Source organism: Alligator mississippiensis, chromosome 5, assembly GCF_030867095.1.
Source record: "Alligator mississippiensis isolate rAllMis1 chromosome 5, rAllMis1, whole genome shotgun sequence".
Lineage (NCBI taxonomy): Eukaryota > Metazoa > Chordata > Crocodylia > Alligatoridae > Alligator > Alligator mississippiensis.
In genome coordinates, this window is record NC_081828.1 from 210,659,077 (window position 1) to 210,680,177 (window position 21,101).

Here is a 21,101-nt window from a genome sequence, read left to right on the forward strand (position 1 = left end):
TGTTTCCCTTGGGCTGGGAAGACTCCAGCAGCATTTCTTTCTTGGCCCTTTGGAAACATTGTCTATTATTCCTTCACAGATGTGAGACCTTAGCGTCCAGCTGACCTGGACCTAGGCCTCCACAACAACCTCCTTGTGTGTTTCCCGTCCCATAGCTGAAGGCATCGTTGCTTAGTCATACCTTTTCCCAGAGGTTCAACCTCATGGCCACTGGTTTACAGTTTCTCTGAGGAACCTGTGATCTTTGAAACTCATAATGCATAGGCTTTGCAGATGTTTCTAACAAAATTACTCTCTTCACTTTAGATTAGCCCAAGAAATATACAGCTATAGAGGAAAATATACTCCTGCTCGAGTCTCCTCACCACTTCTTCTGAGTGTTTTGGGCTCTTTTTAGGTTACACTTGCTTCTCCTTCAAATCATAGAGCAAATTCCTTCTTCTCTCCTCCACCCTGCCCCTCAGTAGTTGGGCGATCTTCTGTGACAGTATCTTGGCCATTGACCAGATTGCTGTGGACCTAACTGCTAGATCTCAAGGTGCCTTAAGCCTCTAGGCTACTTCTATGGTGGAGACTCTCCATCTAGTGCTTCCTTCCTGAGAACAGAAACCTCTGTAGCCTGTCCCTGAAGTGCTGGACTGATGGCTCAGATTCTCTTCTCTTAGTTTAAAAATGGGGTGGGTGCAAGCAACCGGTTTCTGAACACACCATTACTTTACTTAACCAGCAGAGTGTAAGAGATTACAGAGAGTTAGAAAACAGCAACATGCCTAAATGCAGTACCGCTAGCTCTGGGAGGGTCCATCTGTGCTTTGGAAATTGGGCAGGCAGCTCAGGAAGTGTCTTGATCAGTTTTGCAGCAAGACCAGGCCCCCATTTCATCTCCAACCCCTCCCATTACACAAAAGTTCACTCAGCCACAACCCAGCATCTCCCTTGCCGTTTTCTCTGTGAACTCTTTTCAAACGCTCCTTTGCCTTTTCTGTTCCTTTATCTGATAGCCGTTCCAAATTCCAGCCCCTGCAAAGAAACTTGGCCAGACATCTTTGCCTAGGCCTCAACAAGCCTAAACTGTTTCTGCCTTCTTAGTCACCCATTAAGGTAGGGTGATGGACAAGGGACAATGGTCAGGTCAGGTGCATGGGGCAGGGGTCTTGTAAGCAATGCAGATACTTGTCAACAGAGGAGTCATGATGATACAACAAGTTGTATAGTGACAGCTATGTCATAACTTTATATTATCAACCCAAAGTCTTAAACTGCATAGACATGCTTCAGATCAGCTTCTTCGGGTGATCAAAGTCTTTCAGAACTCGGAGATGAAAATTATCTGGTCTTCTCAGCTTGACTGTGTTGAGGTCCTTGAATTTTGCTTCCATCTTGGTTATGGTAATTTCCAATTCTGGAGCATCTTTCCCATTATCCATACTGATTTTGCCTCTGTGCCCAACATCTTTCTCCACCTCCTCCTCCTCACTGAAAACTCAGGTAAAGTATTCATTTAGTTCTTTGGCTGTGCCTAGGTAATCCTGAATTTCTGTTACATCCTCACTGCAAGACACTCTCACTAATTTTTTCCTTGTTCTTTTTCTACTTAGATAGCTGAAAAACCAGTTTTTAAACCATTTGTTTTAATATCCTTTGCAAGATTTAAGTCAGATTGACTTTTGGCAATTCTCACTCTCTTCCTACATTTCTTACTGTCTAAGACAGATTTTTTGCTGTTGGAGTGTAGGCTTCCTTGTAGGCTTCCTGCTTATTTTTTATGTCCTTAATTCATGCCCTTGTGTCTGGATCTCCTTCCTTAGGATATAACTTCCAGCTAGTTGCAGTGCCTTTTATTTGAGTGTTGTGAAATCCTGCAATTGTTGCCAAGTCCTTGAGCTTCTTATTTCAGATGACTTCTCTAGCCAGGTTCCTTGCTTATCAAAGTTTTCCTTTCTAAGTCAAGAACCTTAGTTACAAACTTACGTTAGTTTGTTCATATGAAATCAATGTAGTATCATTCAAACCAAGGTTATGATCTATGATGATCCCTTTTATAACATCTTAATTAATTACCCAAACTCAGACTCAGATAGCATCACTTCTTGTTTTTCAGTGACTGTTGGATGAAGACATTTGTCAGCTATCATATCCAAGAATATTTGAGCCTATTCACAGTGTTTGTCCTTCATTTGATATCCGAGAACTCAAAGTCTTCCATAATGACTCAATTTCAAGTAGTGCATCAAGTGGTGCTGCCGTGGTTCTCCCGCTTTACCCATGGCAGGTTAGGGTATTAGGTCTGTGTTGTGTCAGGGTTGAGAGTTGTTTTATGAAGAGTTTAGATTATGAATTTATATAGAATGGTTTGGATAGGAATGATCTTGCCTCAGTCAGGAGGCTGGGCTAAATGACCTCTGGAGGTCGCTTCCAGCCCTACTTCTCTATGATTATATCATTCGATTAGGGCCTTGTTACACCTGACCCTGAGAGCCACACAAACATTGACGGGTATTAAAGCTAGCTCGAGTTTGGAGCAGTCACACTTCAGGCCAACGGGGGCCTGGAGGACTGAAAGGTAAGATCCCCTGCACCTCGCTTACTTGTGACTATCTGTGCTCTCTGTCCCAGGGGAACAGACAGGGAAAGGTTAACCTGCTTGTCCCTGCCTCCAGTGCCATGCTGCCAGGCTACTGCTCTTCTCCAGGATGAGCCCAGCCCAGAGAGCAGCAGTGGCTGAGTAGGCAGGTTAACCTGTCCTTGCCTGCTCCCCTGGGATAGCCCAGGCAGCCACAAGTCAGGGGCGGGGGGAGACAGTGAGCAGGGATGTGGGATGCTGGGGAGGGCAGGGAGGAAGGCAGTGCACCTGACCTGGGCTAGAGTGGTTACACCTTTGTGCGACATGAGCTGGCTGGTACAGTTCAGAGAGAATCCTGCCCTGGGCTGGCATTACTTTGAGTTGCATAATTAGTGCTTAAAACTGGTTTCAGGTGTTAATGTGCTCACAGTCCAGGGGTTAAGAGCTCCAGGAGCCACCCAAAATTCCCTTATAGATCTGCATCTGTTTTCAGATCTGAACGGATTTGTCTTTTCTGAACAGCACACACTCTTCAGCATCCCTGGTCCAGTCATGATTGCCCTTCCACCGTGGTGCTGTGGTGCCTAGAACTTGCAGTTCCACGACCAGCGTCTGTAGCTCAAGTTCCTTCATTTGGCTCTTGGAGTTTGTCCACAAATATTTCAGGTTTTTGTTACTGACTGCACATCACGCTTTAGCTGGAGTAGGACAGAGAACATTTATTAATTGGATTGCCTATCTGACTGCTGTTCCCTTTGGTATTACCACAGACTATTCATGGATAAACAATAACACAATTATCTTAAGCCAGTGGGGGCCAACCTTGTTGGCAGGCATGCCACAAATTAGCCCTCCCCTGGTAGCTGGTTCAGGGATTTTTGCTTAGCTCGACAGTCTTTCAACATAATCCAAAAAGGGGTCCCTCCCAGACCCCAGGAGGGTGCTGCTACCCTGTGCTGCTCTCTCAGCACTGCAGTGCAGTCTTCCATCTCTCCTGGTCTCAGGGCTACTGCCTCCAGCCTTGCAACCCTGGGTCTTTTGCAAGACCCTGGCAGAGTCACTGGCCTAGTGGTGCAGCCACCAACCAAGCACCCCCTCCTTCTCTCTTGCACAGCCTTCTGTCTCTCTGGGAATCTCTCTGATGCCCAGCTGTCTGTCTGCCTCCATAGCCCCCTTCCCTGGGACCTTGTAGCTTCCTGTGCCCCAGCTAATTATCTGAGGCAGCTGGCTCAATCTCCTGGGCAGGGCTACAACCAGCTACACTGCCCACAGCTGGGCTGTAGTCCCTGCCAGCCTGCGGAGGCCAAAGCTTGAGGCGTGCAGTCTGGGGCAAGCCTCAGCCAACCAGTCTGCAATACACTGCAGTCCCCTTCCCTTGCCCAATCTACTGCTCTGCTTTCTGCTTCTTGCCGTATCTGCTGTTGTGGTGCTGTCCCGTCCTTTATCTGCTATGTGCCACACACAGAGGCCATGCGTGCTACTTGGCACACAAATGCTGAGGTTGGCCACCCTTTTTTTAGGCGTTGCAGGAGGAGTCTAGATACTGTGGTGATGGGCACTTTGCAGATGAGATTAGATATATTTAATGCATGGTGTCTTTTTAAGCATAAGCATTCCAGTGTTGCCTGCATATTCTACCATGTTCATTCTCGCTGTACAGCAGGATCACCAGTTTAAGTGAATTGCTTATGGCTTGCGAAAAAGCAATTAAAGCTGCTGGCAGGGCATCCTTTTTCTCAAGTAGTTTGTTTTCCATTTAGTCAGACAGGACTTTGTTTAGAGCACAATGTACTTTGTATTCCAGAGTCATCCTGATATTGTATATTCACTGGCTATTCAATGCCTAATTCTGCTCATTGCCCTTACTATAGAAATATCATGTATTCATTTCCGTGACTTACCTGAATGATCAGCTAAGTAGGTTTAACTTGGAGCTGTTTGTTCCTTTTGTTGATCAGTATTTTCTTCTCCCTCCACTGCCAGTTGTTGGCTCCAAGGGTTTAGGTCACTGAGGTCTCTGCATACATTATGCTGCTGCAGCAAGCACTTATTGATAAGCTTTCTATTGTATAAAACTGCTAGCTGTCATTAAAGATGTACATTTGCATACATAGGGGGATGGATGATACGGGTTGTGTCACAGAATTGTAGAAAAATAGGGCTGGAAGGGACTGTAGGAGGTCTTCTAGTCCAAATTTTGCTCATGGAAGGATCATCCCTGATTAAACCACCCTAGACAAGCATTCCTCTGTCATGTCCTTGAGTGTGTGGCACCTACAATGGTCATCCCAGGAATCACAGAGACATAAAGTGGTTACAAAAGGTTAGTATATGGATCAGGAGTTTTCCCAACGTTTTATTTCAGCTCACTACCATAAGGGGAGGCAGCTGGAAAAAGTGAGAGCCATTATTTAAGAACCTTCTTGCTCCAAATGAAATCAATGGGAGTTAGAGTTACTGTGGCTGAGTAGGATTTCCATTTTGGCCCTAAGTCACACATGGGGGCTGTGACAGAATTGGTAACTCTCATGCATCCTGGTCCTGTGCTTCAATCCCAAGGCCTCACCAAAAAAGGTCTCATAAGACCAGTGGTTCTCAACCTTTTTAGGCTCGAGGCACCCCTCAGACTCAATGCACCCCTTGGAAAATGCCAGCTCTTAGCTTTCACTCATGTTTTGACTGTAGAAGAATATTAGAGTGATTCTTCTGTTGTAAAGATCTCAGAAAGACCACATCTGGTCAGAACATTTTAAACACTGAAATCTCTGGGTTTATCTTGTGAACCATGTTTGCACACCCAACAGTACGCTCATCGTGTAACACCCCGCAACACCCTTGACAGGATGTAGTGGCACCCTGGGGTGCCATGGCATCCTGGTTGAGAATCACTGCTCCAGATAGTCAGGCTGTGATCACAACTATGGTATCCAACCATTTGTAGCTGGTGTCCTAACCAGAATGGGACCCAAAATCCAGGATTTTGAGATCCAAGTGTGTAGTTCTGGACGTGCCTGTCTCTCCTTGTTTACTGCAGGGGTCGGCATGTCATCCTTCGTTAGTGGAGAAAGAGGGACAGAACCATCTCAGTAACATTGCAGGCTCAGATGCTCAGTAGACAGGCCCCAGCATCTCGCCAGGAGCTCACCAGCAGCATGCACGGCCCATAGCCCGCAAGCTTTGCACGGAGCCTTTGTTCAGCTACTGGCAAAACGTTCGTGTTTCAGGCTCAGTCCACCCCAGTGTTTGCTGAAAGGATGCATGTTTTTGAGAAAGCTCAGAGACTTGGAAAGGAATGTCGCATCACGCCTAGCAGTTTTCTTTAGCTTCAAGCATAATGAAGCTTCTGTTCAAGACTTCCTTCGCTATTTTTTTGTGTGCACCCTGTATAAGGGAAAAAAGGCACTAGAGACACATTGGCAGAGAAGAGGGAGAAAGCAACACAGTAACTGGAAATCTATCACCTGCTGTTAATATTAAAGGAGTTATTTAGTCTTGTTGCTGCCAAACATACTTTACTGCCTACAGCCTGACAATCTCTGCATTTGTTCTGGGAGTCGACATGACTCATAGGGGGATGTGGTAAAGGTTGCAAATGACCCCGTGGTGAAACACTGGAGAGCATTGTGAGTAATGGCGAATTTTTTACCGTAACAATTTGCTGTTTTAATCAGTAACAGGTAGATCAGGAATGAGCAGCAGCGGCAAGTGATTGTAGCAGCGTTACTCTTTAGCCCAAAAGTAACTTTTCCCAACAGCCCAGCTCTGATGAAGGGGACAGGGAGACTGGCTCACGCTACTGTTTGATGTGCTTTCGGCTGGCTGATTCAGAGGTTCCCTATGGATTTGGTGCCCTCCCAGGATATAAGTTAAAAGCACCAAAATAGTCGCTGCCTTCATTCCAAGAGTAGCACTGGAAACTTTTTCAGTATAAGAAGTCTCTCTTTCTACCTTTTTCAGGTTTGTTTTTTTTTTAATCTTCCCCATACTGAAGAAGGCTAAGGCACCGAGTTATATATCGCTGCTTGGTTAGAGTGTGGTTAAACTCCAAACTGGAAAATGGAGTGTGATATGTTTTTTAAGCTTGCTCAATAACTGAAGTCAATTGCAGTTATATCTCTCATCCCCAAGTGGTTTCATATGTGCTACAGAAATCACTTCTGCTTGCCACTGGATTGCAGCCACGCTTGGGTTCAATGTGGCAGCTGTTCGGTAGTGTGCAGGCATTCTTACACAACCTTTAAACACTGAGGACCCAGTTCTCTCCCAACACTGGCATTATACTATGCTGAACACTTCCAATTGGTTTTCTTCTGATCCTTACCGGTGTAAATGGGATTTTTTTCTGCCTTCCTCGGACACATTGTGTGTTGGCTGCAGCCCTGGTTGGTGATTTTGACTGGGATGTGCCAGTGTTCCTGCTGAGACTTAAACCCAGAGGTTTTATAGATTTCATAGACACTAGAGCTGAAAGAGATCTTGCAAGATCATCAGGTCCAGCCCCCTGCCCAAGGGGCAGGAAGTCAGTTGGGGTCAAATGATACAGCAAAATAGGCATCCAAGTATATCTTAAAAGTGTCCAGAGTAGGTGTTTGCACCTTCTGGGGGAGTCTATTCTAGGCCCTGGGGACTCGGACAGTAAAGAAGTTTTTTCTTATGTCCAGCCTAAAATGGTCTTCCAGGAGTTTGGGACCGTTAGACCCTGTCTTCCCTTGGGGTGCCCCGGTAAACAGAAGTTGTTCTAGTTCCTGATGCACACCCCTTATGTACTTACTAGCAAATTGTCATATTCATAGATTCATAGATGTTAGGGTCGGAAGAGACCTCAATAGATCATCGAGTCCGACCCCCTGCATAGGCAGGAAAGAGTGCTGGGTCTAGATGACCCCAGCTAGATGCATGACCCCAGCTAGATGCATTCTTGTCCTTCATGAATGTCAGGGGGTGGGTAGGGATGGAGCGCCACCACCCAACACCCTGTGGTGCTGCTGATGATAAGGAAAGTAATCAACTTGTGATCACTGTCTCCCAGCTTCCCTTCAATTCTCAGGTCATTCACTAGATCATCCCCTTTGGCGAGTACTAGATCCAGGAGCACCTTACCTCTTGTTGGCCCATAGACTTCTTGAGACAAGTACAGTTCGTCAGTGCAAGTGAGGAAGCTACACGACCGGTCAGATTTCGCAGAGCGCTCCACCTATGAGAAGTCAGGGTAGTTGAAGTCACTCGTGACAACCATGCACAAGAGTTTGCAGCCTGTGCCAGTTCCCTAGCAAATGTGTGGTCAAGATCTTCTTGGTTAGGAGGTCTATAGGCTACTACCGTTATATCCCCTTTACCGCGTTTCCCCTGTAATCTAACCCAGAGGGTCTCAAGTTGCTCTTCTAGGGTGCCAAACTCCACTTGTAGGGAAGTGTACTGCTCCTTCACATAGAGAGATACTTTAGACTAGACATTAGGAAGAACTTCTTCACAGTTAGAATGGCCAAAGTCTGGAACGGGCTCCCAAGGGAGGTGGTGCTCTCCCCTACCCTGGGGGTCTTCAAGAGGAGGTTAGGTAGGCATCTAGCTGGGGTCATCTAGACCCAGCACTCTTTCCTGCCTATGCAGGGGGTCGGACTCAATGCTCTATTGAGGTCCCTTCCGACCCTAACATCTACGAATCTATGAAACCCCGCCCTTTCTAGCAACACAGTCCCTCCTATACAAGATATAGCCAGCTATACCTGTGGTGCAGTCATAGTTTGAGTCCCTTATCCCTATGAGATCGTATTCATTTTTGTATAGCAGAAGGGCCAGTTCCTCCTGTTTGTTCCCTAGGCTCCTGGCATTTGTGCACAGGCAAGTAAGCCTGCCATCAGAAGCCTTAGGCTGCCCAGCACTCCTAGAAGAGTCCTGTTCCTGGCCTGGGTTAGGAGTGAATTCCCTTGTGGTGCCTGACCTGCTGATCCTGTGGTTGATGCTTGGTGGGCTTGCACTGGTGGTTGTCTGCCCATTCCCCAGCAAACTTAGTTTAAGTTAGGTTCCAGGCTAGAGGGTCCTGCCCCTCTGCTCAGGGTCAGACCGATGACCATATTTGGGATCAGGAAGGAATTTTACCCCATGGTCAGATCGGTATGGTCTGTGAGGGGCTTTGCCTTCCTCTGTAGTGATGGAGCATGGTCCTCTTGCTTGGATCTCTAACATATATTTTAACAACCCTTGTAGCAGCAGGACATTGGCCACTGCTGTCCCCTTGCCTAATCTGTGGCAGGTGATGGCATTATGCTTTGTGGTTGTATCAGGACTGACTAATAGGCTAGACAAGGAGTTGTATGGCATGGTTTGGATAGGGATGATTCTGCCTGTGGTGGGGTGTTGAACTAGATGACTTCTGCAGGTCCCCTTCAGCCCTGCTTTTCTCTTTCTAAGTGTCAGGCCTAGGCAGTAAAGTACAAGTGAAGCTATGAGGGGAATTTAAAAAAGCAAAGTCACAGCTACTTGTATTGCAGTTTTGGCCAAAGTGTGGGACATAATGCTCCTGTTGTTCATAAAGACAGTGGGAAGACTTCTCTAATGACCACTGATAGATGGAGACTTCGTTTTTCCATTTATACTAGAAATTATGCAGCAGCTTTACATCTCCTACATCACCCTCCACTTGGTTTTGAGTAAGCAAGAGCAGTGCTCTGCTGCTGTTGCATCTTTGATCTCTGCCATTTCTCATCCCTCAGTACCTGTCTGATCATCAGCTCTTTGGGGCCATGACCTGTGTGACAATTGGGGTCTATTCCCGCATCCTTGGTTTGATTCTGTTAAAACCCATGTTGTGTTTTAGCCGCCATTTTATTTTAATGTTAATATACCCTTCACTGATTTGATGGCATCATACTGCCCACATTAGCACCTGTAGCCTAGAACTCAGACCCTGAATGAGATAGCTGGTGGTAATAAAATGGTCTTCTAGGTTAGGGACAGACATTATTCATAAACCAGTTTAAGTGATCAGAAACTGGTCTAAACCTGTAACAGAAAAGACGTTCAATGCACATAAACCAGTTTCAAAATGGCCTGAAACCGGTTTGAGATAAACCTCGTTGAATGTAATATCAGACTTAACTGATTGAGCTCAAACCAGTTTATGCAATGCCTGTCCCAGACCCCTTCCTGGTTTAACTTAAACCAGAGTCCCCCAGGTTCCCAGCATGCTCTCTGGGCTGGGCTCTCAGCTCTGGCAGAGCAGGGATGGCCCCGCCCCTCTGCTCCCCAGCCAGACGCTGGCCCCAGAAGGGAGCAGGGAAGAAGTTTATTCCCCACTTCCCTCCCCTGTCCCACCAGTACAGACCTGCACTTCTCCATGCTGGCTGCTCCAGTGGCAGGGGCATGGCCAGCCACGGCATTAGCTTTGGCTGAACTGGCCACAGAGGGGTTTAATTCCCCCTCCTTGTCCCACTAGCAGGGGCCCGAGCCGGGTCTGCTGGGTGCTCCTCCCTCACTGCTGCAGCAGTGGGGCCGGGCACGGCCAGATGCCGGCCAGCATGGCCCCTGAGGCAGAACGGGCTGGGAGGGGAGTTATTCCTCCCTCTACCATCACTGCCCCTGGGGGACTGCAGCCAGGCCTGCCTGCCCCAAGTGCCATTGCTGCTTCTCACTCTCTGCTTGGGGCAAGCAGCAGAATAAGCCCCCAACTGCCCCCTCCACTAGATGCTAGAGGGATGAGGAATAACCCCCGTCCCTGCCCCACACCTAAGGGGCCCTGCTGGCTGACGTCTGGCTGTGCCCCCACCCCACCACTGCAGCAGGAGGGGGCAGGGCTCTTGATGGGGGCAGCAGCCCCTGTCATAGTGTTGGGGAGTGCAAGCCCCTTCCTGGTGGGAGGCTATGCTGCAGGGTGGGCAGAGCTGCAGGGGACTGTGCGGCAGCACCAGGGCTTGGTGGGGGCCAGAGCTCTCCCAGCACTGTTGTGGTCTGCAGCAGCTTTCCCCACCCTGCAGTATGCCCCCCACCCCCCACGCCCCCCTCGCTGGGCATGAGCTTGTGCTCTGGGAAACCGTGACAGGGGCTGCTGCCCCCATCATGGTTGCTCCCCCCTCACCGCTCCACCAGCCAGGCACGTGTGGGGCCAGACGCCAGCCAGCAGGGCCCCTTAGGCAAGGGGGCAAGGAAGGGGGTCATTTTGTGGCTTGCCCTGCACACAGAGTGAGCAGCAGTGGTGGTCGGGGCGGGCAGACCCTGCTCCAGTCCCCCAGGGGCAGATGGAGGAATAAACCCCCTCCCTGCCCCCTGTCTAAAGGGCCCTGCTGGCTGGCATCTGACCCTGCCCCTGCCCAGCCCCTGGAGTGGCAAAGGGGGAGCGACCGTGATGGGGGCAGCAGCCCCTGTCACAGTTTCCCAGAGCATGAACCCCTTCCCGATGAGGGCAGGGGGTGGGGAGAGGGGCTGTGCTGTGGGGCAGGGAAAGCTGCTGTGGACCGTGGCAGTGGCAGCAGTGCTGGGGGGGCTCTGGCCCCCTCCGATCTCTGGTGCTACTGCGTGTAGTTCCCCTGCAGCTCCGCCCGCCCCGCAGCGCAGCCCCACACGGGGAAGGGGCTCGTTCTCCCCAACACCACGACAGGGGCTGCTGCCCTCATCAAGAGCCCTGCCCCCCTCGCCACTGCAGTGGCAGGACAGGCGCACAGCCAGGTGCCAGCTGGTAGGGCCCCTTAGGTAGGGACAGGGAGGGGGATTATTCCCCCCTCCCTCTGGCATCTGGCAGAGCGGGCAGGAGGAGGCTTATTCCATCACTTGCTGTAAGCAGGGACCGAGTGGTGGTGGTGGCAGTTGGGGTGGGCAGACCTGGCTGCTGTCACCCAGGGGCAGTGGGGGTAAAGCGGGGAATAACCCCCCTTCCTCCCCTCTCTGCCTCAGGGGCCATGCCAGCCAGCGTTTGGCTGCTCCCAGGTCCACCACTGCAGCAGCGAGGGGGGAGCGCTCGGCAGTCCCGGCTCGGGTCCCTGCCGCTGGGACAGGGAGGGGGAAATGAAAGCCCTCTCTGGCCTGTTTAGCCAAGGCTACTGCCTGGCCTGGCCACGCGTCCCCAGCACAGCTTCCCTGAAGCCGAGGGCACGCTCTAATGCCTCCTGGCTCCTGGCGTGTGCCCACGTTTCCTCAGTACAGAGGAATGTCTGTGCAGTTACAAATCTGTTCAATCCAGCCAGGTTAGGCCTGCAAAGACTAAATCAATTCAGGCTCTGGCATTTTGAATGTCTCCCTAGCCCCGCTGTCAGGACAGTGGCTGCTACTAGCAAAACCACTGTCTGCTAAGAAGCTTCTGTCGGTGATACCACAAAGGGCTTGAGAGCGGGAAAAAGGCTTCAGGGGAAGGACCGGAGCAAAGGTTGCCAGGCTCTTGTTAAAAAGGAGGCACCTGGAAGAGGGAACTGAACAGGAAAAACGGGGGTCAGTGAGCCAAGACCTCCTCCAAAACACTGACCCAAAGGCTTTAAGAAGTGGTCAGGCAACTGGAGAGGGTGCTGGCTGTTTATTTTTATATTATATGCAGGTGCTGGCTGTTTATTTCTGCATAGATCTATAACTCTCCTGTACTTTTGTGTAAGTAAAGCTTTTGTCTTTAAGACCTGCCTTTACAAAGCCTTTAATGCGGTCCCTGAAGGGTTAAACTCTAAACCAAAATGCCCATGTGGCTAGTGCTCGAGGACAGTAGATATAGACAATTGAGAAGGTGTGAGAGTATGTAGGAGGGAATTCAGCAATGATTTTTGGTGGCCTAGGATGGGTGAACTGTGGAGTCCTACATCCTGAGACAGGGTACCAGACCAGGCAGGCTGTACCCTGGGAGCATGCTTGGGAGACTGGACTTAGAGGCAGTGTTTGGATGCTGCCGAGACGCATGGAACTTGGAAGCGTCTATGATCCCAAGGCCAAGTTCACTACATCGGTCTCATGTCCATTCATAATGGGGAACTCAACCAGGGCTGTTCTAACCTTGTCTTTCCTCCAAAGTGCCTAGTGCACTTTGGGCATACACTTTGGGCAATGCATAAATAATAATAATGATGAGTAATAATGTTTCTGACAGATGCACAGGGGGCTGGCATGTGCTACTGCATCGTCAGCTTCATACCATAATGCTGCAAGGTTCATTTCTTCTGATACCTGACTACAAATGCATTTGTCAGATCCCTCTAACTCTCCACTTCCCAAAGTACTAAAGGTCAGCTGTTCATCTCTGATGTTATTAGAATGGTTTTAGCTGAAGTTAGTGCGCAGCAATTGCTCCATAGAAATAAAGCAGATGTTTCAACCCTCTTGGGGAGGATACTTTATGTGGATTAATCATGGTTTATGAAAGGAGACAGTTTCACACCTCTGCTGACTATCTCTTTATCCATACAATACGAGCAACCGCAACCTAGTTTCTGTTCTTCCCTCCTCCCCTTCCAAATTCCTCTTGCCTTTAACCCAAAGGGACTTTCAGACTAGAAATCAAGTGAAAATTTTTAGAAGTAGGGGTAATTAACTGTTAGGACAATGTCACCTGGGGACATGGTCAGTAATTCATCACTTGAAATTTTTTCATCAAGACAGGAGACCTTCCTCAAGGAGATGCTGGGTAGAAATTATGGAGTGAGGTTTTATATGTTCCTGTGTTGTGCAGGAAGCAGACTAGGTGATGTTCCTCTGTTCTTTCTATACCAGTGCTTCCCAACCTTTTTTGAACTTGAGGCACCCCTTGTTGAACTCAAGGCACCCCCCATAACTTTTGTGAACTGAGTGGCACCCAATTGAAAAAATGAATTTATTTATTACAGTGCTTACTTCCTTGCAGAGAGGCCTGGCAGCAGGGATGGGAGATTGTCCAGGCACAGGCCTGAGCCTGTGCTTATCTGCTTAGTTTATCTGCTTATCTGCTAATGCCTAGTGGCACCTTTCAAAAGATATAGTGGCACCCTGGTTGAGAATCACTGCTCTATCCCTTCAGTCCTCAGGTTCAGGATCATTTGTCTTGCAGATGCCTACACTAGGTATCAGGGTTTGGATTAAGGCTAACAGTTCATTTCACAGGGGCTAAAAATTAATCTGAATGCTGAGTGTATACAATGGGAGTAATGTAAAGGCTAATAAGGCCCTATTGGATCTCTTCCTTGGGTCTCTCAAAAGTATTTTAACAACTTTTGCAGCAGTAGGATGCTGGCCACTGTGGTCCCCCTACTTTACCAACAGCAAGTTAGGGTGTTATGTCTTATGGTCATATCATGATTGCCTGGAATTTTGCTAATCAATTAAACAATATAGGATGGTTTGGATAGGGATGATCTTGCCTCGGGTAGGAGGTTGGACTAGATGACCACTGGAGCTCCCTTCCAGCCTGACTTCTCTGAAGATCTCTAGATGACCTCCAGGTGATCTGATGATCTCTACATAACCTCTGGAGGCCCCTTCCACCCTGACTTCTCTTTGATTCTCTGATACCAGATCCCACAGACCTCTCAGTCTTAATGTAACAATATGTAGGATTTAGGGATGGGGTCTGTGGGATCTGGTATCAGAGAATCAAAGAGAAGTCAGGGTGGAAGGGGCCTCCAGAGGTCATGTAGAGATCATCAGATCACCTGGAGGTCATCTAGAGATCTTCAGAGAAGTCAGGCTGGAAGGGAGCTCCAGTGGTCATCTAGTCCAACCTCCTACCCGAGGCAAGATCATCCCTATCCAAACCATCCTATATTGTTTAATTGATTAGCAAAATTCCAGGCAATCATGATATGACCATAAGACATAACACCCTAACTTGCTGTTGGTAAAGTAGGGGGACCACAGTGGCCAGCATCCTACTGCTGCAAAGGTTGCACTGAAGGAAATGGAGGTAAAAGGAGCTGGAGTTGCCAGAGGTGGGCTGTGCCAGGAGGAGAGCCTGCCTTCCTGAATCACAGCCCCGCGCTTTCCTCATCCATCTTCCTTCTGCTCGCAGGGCTCATTCATCAGCACTTTCCTCTTTGCTGCCACCTGTGAGGCACCCTTAAAAGCTCTCCTGCTTTTAAAGTTGCTACAACTTTAATCAGGTTCTTATTTTCACGGCCGCTCCGGGTTCACGTGGCTGGCACTGCTCCTGGCTTTGGTTTTCTTGGCAAACGATCAACTTGCTTATCCTCTTGTTTGGTTGGTCGGGATATTTTTTAGGTCCCGCATGTATTTATACCACCGGCCAGGAGGAAGGGGCTTATAAAGGGAGGCACATCCCAAGCCCTGCTTTCACTAGTTAGTTATCTGCTAGTTGTCCACACCAGTAACAGGTGACTAGCACCACCCCCTGCCTACTGTCCTGCTCTTCTCCAGACACTTGCTCAGTAGGCCAGGCCTCCCCTCCTTCCCCCAGGTGCAAGCAGAGATGTGGGAGGGGTGCATCCTCTCCCCCCACTTTCGGCATCTCGTTTTGGTTCCAGGGGGATGAGTTCAAACACGGCTTCAGACTGTGCTGAAGGCTGCCACCAGCTGGCCCAGCTGGAAATGGCTACCCAATCCTTCATTCGGTGGAGCCAAACAGCAGCCAAACGTGATGCTGGCCACATCACTCCCTTGTGTGGCACTGGCGAGAGAAAGAGCAGTGCCTTAGCCACGCTAGCCTGATGGGCTGGCCAGTTTGGACAGGCCTCTGATTTTCCTTTTTTTTTTTTTTGAAACCTGGGTTGGTCACAGTCCTTTCCATTCTGCTTCTTCCTTTCTTCAGCTCTGCAAAGAGAAGGTTTTTAAGCTTTTGGAATCAAACTCATCTCTGTCCTGCCCACGTGGATCTATTCCCCCCTCTACACACACACTTCGAGGAATTTCATAGATTCATTGACATTTGGGCCGGAGGGACCTTGGAAGATCATCGAGTCCAGCCCCCTGCCCCAGGGGCAGGAAGCCAGCTGGGGTCATAGGATCCCAGCAAGATAAACGTCCAGGTGTCTTTTGCAGTCGTTCAGACTAGGTGCTTGAACCACCTCCGGCGGCAGTCTATTCCAAGCACTTGAGTCTGATACCAGATCGAGGACTGTGGATGGGCGAGAAATAAAGAATTAGTTCTAATGTTACTGTTACAAGTCATTTTAAACAGCAATTTCACTGGTAGATCCACAAGTGCTGTATAAGCAAGGACATCGTGATGTGCATTTTACAGATGGAGAAACTGAGGCACGGAACAGGGTAGTGACTTCGTCAGGGTCACCCAGCAGAGCAGTAGCAGGGCTAGGTCTCCTGAGTCCCCGTCTAGGGCTTTACCTACAAGCGTGCATTGCCTGTCATCTGCCTGCAGGAGATGGTAGCATCATGTTGCTGCACCGTGGCTTCAACCCAGTGCTTAGCGCAGCTGTTCCTGTAATTCTGATGTATTCAAACAAATGCCATTCAACAACCAGCTTCCTGGCTTCTGAAAGGGCTGCTGATTATTTTTAATGAGATCTACCGTTGCTGAGGTTTGTTTTTCAGGCTTAATGTGCATGCTGTTTCATACCACCTTCCGTGGGGAAGGATTACTAGAGCCCGTGTGCTGCCAGCTGTTACGAGGACACCTATACCCCTGGCCTGGTGCTCTTGAGATCACTGCTTTACCCACCCTCTGCTGTTTTGCAGGTGCCAAGCTGGGAAATGAGGCAATGCAGCTGATCTGAGGGAGATTCCTTCTGCCGCTGTTCTCCAGACCTCTGTCTCCAGGGTGTTGGAGAGCAGAGATGCCGGTGTCCCTTGGGTGGCACTACAGCTGGATTATTTCTGGTTCTTGTGAGGATCTATTGAGGTTGGCAGGAGAAGGCATATTTAGCTTTCCAATGTACCCTACTGCGCCAGCCATGATTCACCTCTAGGTAATTCCTTAGATTGCACATGGAGAAGCACAGGCCCGATCCAATACCTACTGGTGACAATGGGAGAACTCCCACCGAGTCCCACGGCTGCTTGATGAAGTCCTAAAGAGAGGGAAATATAACAACATTTGGACCTTACACAAAAATCATAGCGATAATCCAAGACACTGCAGTCACAGTGCCAAAATCTGCAGTGTTATGGATCATTATTGTAAAATACGGCAGGCCTTTTTTATTAAAAAAAAGGGGCCATTGGTTCAAGAGATGGATGGTTCATTATTGCACTCCGAGATTTGGAGAAGCTATTTGGAATGCTCTGAACTCTCCACGCACAGCACGTACCCCACCGAACCCTGCTACACAGCTCCCGTTTTTATTTTTGTTGTTATTTTTATTTTTGCTTGACACTCACTGCATTTACTTCTTTCCTGACAAATTATTTAAACAGATGGCTGCGTCTGATATTAATACACTTATTTCAACATTTGCATAGAGCATCTGTTATGAAAAAGGGGTAGGGCTTTTTTTTTTTAATGCATCTTCAACTCAGATTCCAAGAACTCAGAAAGAAGGCAGCCTTTTCCAAGAATTCAAGAATGGATAAAGGCTTCATTTATACAGTGCTCAGATGTCACCCTGCTGAAATGTCATTCACTGGCAGAATTAGATGATGAAGGGAAAAGTGAATCTGTAAATTATAGAAATGGTCAAAGGACTGAAATTTTGGCATAAAAATAAGCTTTTTTAAAGGGGAAAAATGCATTTTCTACTGGGTTCACTGACTGACTTGGTGTGCAAGTGACTTTTAGCTTATAAAATAAAATAGTACAAGTAACTTTTAGCTTATAAAATAAAATTCAGATCAATATATTGCTATGGCAAGAGTTACTAGGTGCTGCTGCTGACACAGCTTTTTCTCCTAGCATCTGAGTGGTATTTAAAAAAAAAAGATATGATCCTACTTCACCTATTCAATGTCCGGGTGTGATCCTATCTGCCTCTGCCATTTTTTACATCGTCTTCCTTATGCTTCACCTGCAGATAAAACTGCGTGCACATCGATTTTAAAATCGGCCTTGCTCCTGGGCAGCCCAGTGCAGACTGCGAGCGCAGAATCTGCATGCATAGCCAGGCTGACTTGGAGTTGCTCCAGATTCAGCCCAGGAGGTCCTCAGGATCAGAAAACGGACCTTTTCCCAGTGTTGGAAAGCAGGGATTCCCCTTTTTGTTTGGTGGGTTTTGGTTGTGTTACATTGCAAGCGGCAGTAGCAGAAATTATGGGCACGGTGAACGCATTCTGCATTTCACCGTGAGTGGTTTATATGGTACAGCCTACTGAACGGCGCTAGGCTGAGGCTCTTAGGTTTCCCTGGGTGGCAACCCCAAAGGCCTTCTGTAATCTCTCTCCCACCCTCTTCTTGTGCTCAAAGAACGCCCTTCAGATTCTCAAGTCAGCCAGACCTTCAGCTTACCGTATACTATGGAAATGAAAACAGGCCCACACATCTGCTTTTTCAACTAGCGCTACTCTAGTAAACACAGCCACAGAGGCCCCCCCTTTCTCTTCTCCCACCTTACCTCCAGCCACCCGCCCTCCCTGCACCATGGTAACTCAGTTTATCACTCGTAACAAACCCTATTGGCAGGATTTCAGCTTGACTGGGGTAATAAAAATTTATAGCCATAGCAGAGGCAATGCTAAAAATATTCGACATGAATAACATTGTTGAGGGACGCGGGTAGTGTGGCTTTGAGTTAGGTCCCTTCTGTAAGGCAGGGCTCTTGGGAGGCCTCTGTATTCCCAGTGTTGTGCTTGCTAACGACCCACTGAACCCATTTCAGAGGCTTTAATTTATGGTGCTGAATTACAACCGGAGGGATTGCGGCCCTCACGCCTCGGCGTGGGCTGCTTTATCGCTTGGTTCCTTCCTTCCAGCTTCGCATGACGGCATAAGGGCCTGGTGCCATGAATATTGGGCTGATAAAAACAAGAGAGAGGAGGTTTTGCTCGGAGGCTGGGTCCTCACCGCCTCTGCAGAGTAGCTGGGGGGAGCGCGCAGTGGTGGGAGTGGGGTTGAGGCCGGCGGAGGATGCAGTTGGAACCACTGTGTCCCTGCTGCTTTGATGGATTTTCTCAATAGAAGTGAAAAGAGCTTTACTCCCCCCCTCACCCCCAATTTCTCACTGCATCAGCCTGAAAGAGCTATTCAGTCCAGCATTTCTCAAAATGAGGTAGGCCAGGGGAAGGCATGGGGAAGGGGAAGGCAACAGAGGGAAAGGAAGAGCAATTCGAGATGAGGAATGCCTCTAAGGGCTAGATCCTACTCCACCTGTTTGGTGCCTGAGTATGATCTTACTGCAGTCTGCGTGCGCCCCCAAAAACTGAATACAGAGGATCAGTGGGTCCTCCTCTTGGCTTCTTTTTCATCACTTTGTTTTAAAGGTGAAACAGCAGATGTCTATCCAAATGATGGCTAGGCATCTGGCTGTGGTCATCTGACCCCAGCACTCATTCCTGCCCAGGGCAGGGGGTTGGACTCGATGATCTGTTGAGGTCCTTTCCGACCCTAACATCTATGAATCTACTAGTGTGTTACTAAAGGGGGTGCATTAATGGGATTTTGGGGACTTGAACAGTCTGGCATAGGATTCGGCCCTAAACATCTCTAACACTATGGTTGTTAGTGATATCAAGTGTTTACATTTGTATTAACCATAGCACAGATCTGCAGGGATACACAGCCACATCATAAACTCAAAAAGGGAGTGAGCGACCCCCAAAAGATATAGGAGCTGCTGGTTTAAGCTACAAGAGAAAAAGCCAATGGAGAGGCATGCTAACAATTTACCAATAGGCATCAGATTGTTACAGTGAAGACAGTGAAGGTGAGGGGAAGAAAGGAAATCAGTTTAATTTATAGTAAAGAAGGTTTAGGTTTGATACTAAAGGAAAACTATAAGCATTAAAGGGGTGAAACACTAAACAGACACCTCAGGGAGTTGTTCAGGCTCCTTCATTGGAGGTTTTTAAGAACAGGTTAGGCTGTTTCCGGTCTGGGCAGAATTGCCTTGGTGCCGGTGGTGGGAGTAGATGACCTCTTGTGATCCCTTCTAGCCCTGCTTTTCTGGGATTCAGTGACTATGTCGTTGGAAATGAAGGGCTGGATTTAATCTGGCAGGTGCAGCGGTATAAAAATCACACCCTCATGCCACGGTGAGTGGGCTTGACCCAAGGGAAGGCAGAAGAAGTTCCATCCCATTTTCTTGCCTTGGTTTGCCTGCTGGGGAAGGGCACAGGAAAGGGTGGCTGAGCCTCCATTTCAGCTCTGTTATCAAAGGCTGCATCGCTGCAATGGTCCAAGCCAGGCCTTCTCCTAAGCCAGCTCTGCCCACCTGAGACACTGTACTAGGCTCAGCTGCTCACTCCCTGTGCCAAAGAGGTTCCTGCTACTTGTGACCATCCACATCCTCACCCTGCCTTAAGCAGATGTTTCACTACCAAGGTTTGGGCAGGTGGGAACCAACATCAGCCCTGCCTTATGCCATGGCTGCTGCTCCTAGGGCAGCAAGATGAACCTGATCCATCTTATCTTTTTTTCAGACCATTTTGTGGCTGTAAAGTGAAAATATGCCCCTTTTTATTGTCTTCTGGGGGAGGGGGAAGGGAAAAGAAGCAGGGAAGACTTCCTGTCAGCTTTACCATGCTCCTTCAGGTGTGCTTCATTGAAATACTGTGTGCTATATTTAGACTTTGGAGATGAGAAGGCAACAAAAGGTAGGACTGGCACAGCAGAGACAGCCTGCTTACTTTTAGCTGCCGTTTGCAATCCAGAGCCGAGAGACGGTGCTTCACAGAGCCTCACCTTTCTGCAAATGGATTCTGAGCAGGTTTCTGTCTGTGCAAAGAGGTATGTGGAGATGCATTTTGATGCATCTCCTGCTTTGCAACCACATAGCTTTGAGTCTGCATCTATGCTGTCAGGCCAGAGGTGTGCCACAACATCTGGATCTAGGCTAGAGGCAGGACACAGGTTTCTGTTTTGAGGCCCATATTCACCCATATTAAAAATATTTGGGGAAAGTTCTGACCTAGGCTTGACTCCCTCCTTTTGACAGCAGCGCCTTTTTGTCGTGGAGCACAGCCGTTTCCTCAGCAGGAATTCACAATCAATCATCCCACGCTGAGAGAAGACAAACAGTAACAACCTGTCTTCCTGCCTGAACTGTGGGGAAAGTTGATTCATGATCCACAGCTCAGGACTTCTTCTTAATTACATCATTTAGGGAAGCCAGGTGGTTGTTTAAATTAAGACTAAGTTCTTGAAAGGCCCCAGATGCTGTTAAAAAGGAGTCAATAAAGTGCATTACAGATTCTGATGGTCCCCTTCAGGAAAGCCAAGCAGAGCATAAAGTTTCTAAGTCAGGGGTTGGAGGCGAGATAACTGAAGGCAATGGCCAAACCTACTGGTGGGACCACTTGGACAACAGAATTGACAGGCATAAAGTGATCCGCAGCTGCTGCTGCATTGGTTATGGAAAGCGGCTGCAGCTATGTCTGCAAAAAAGAAGTAGGACAAGACAAGGGATAGTTGTCTATAGTATATTGCATCCAGGAATGGTATCATTGTGTGCGAGGAGGGAGCAAGGTGCCTTTGGTAAGAATTGCCACAAAGGCACTGGGAGCCCATGGTAAAGAAACAGCCTGTCTTAGCCCTGCTCCATAG

The 21,101-nt window shown here is 48.4% G+C and overlaps 1 long non-coding RNA gene across 1 annotated transcript; it reads left to right on the forward strand.

Moving 5' to 3' along the window:
• Positions 1-6,032: 6,032 nt before the first annotated feature.
• LOC109286151 (uncharacterized) lies at positions 6,033-17,247 on the forward strand. The gene is made up of 2 exons (XR_002094098.2): positions 6,033-6,186; positions 16,148-17,247. It is a non-coding gene; the product is annotated as an uncharacterized LOC109286151 (long non-coding RNA).
• Positions 17,248-21,101: the final 3,854 nt, after the last annotated feature.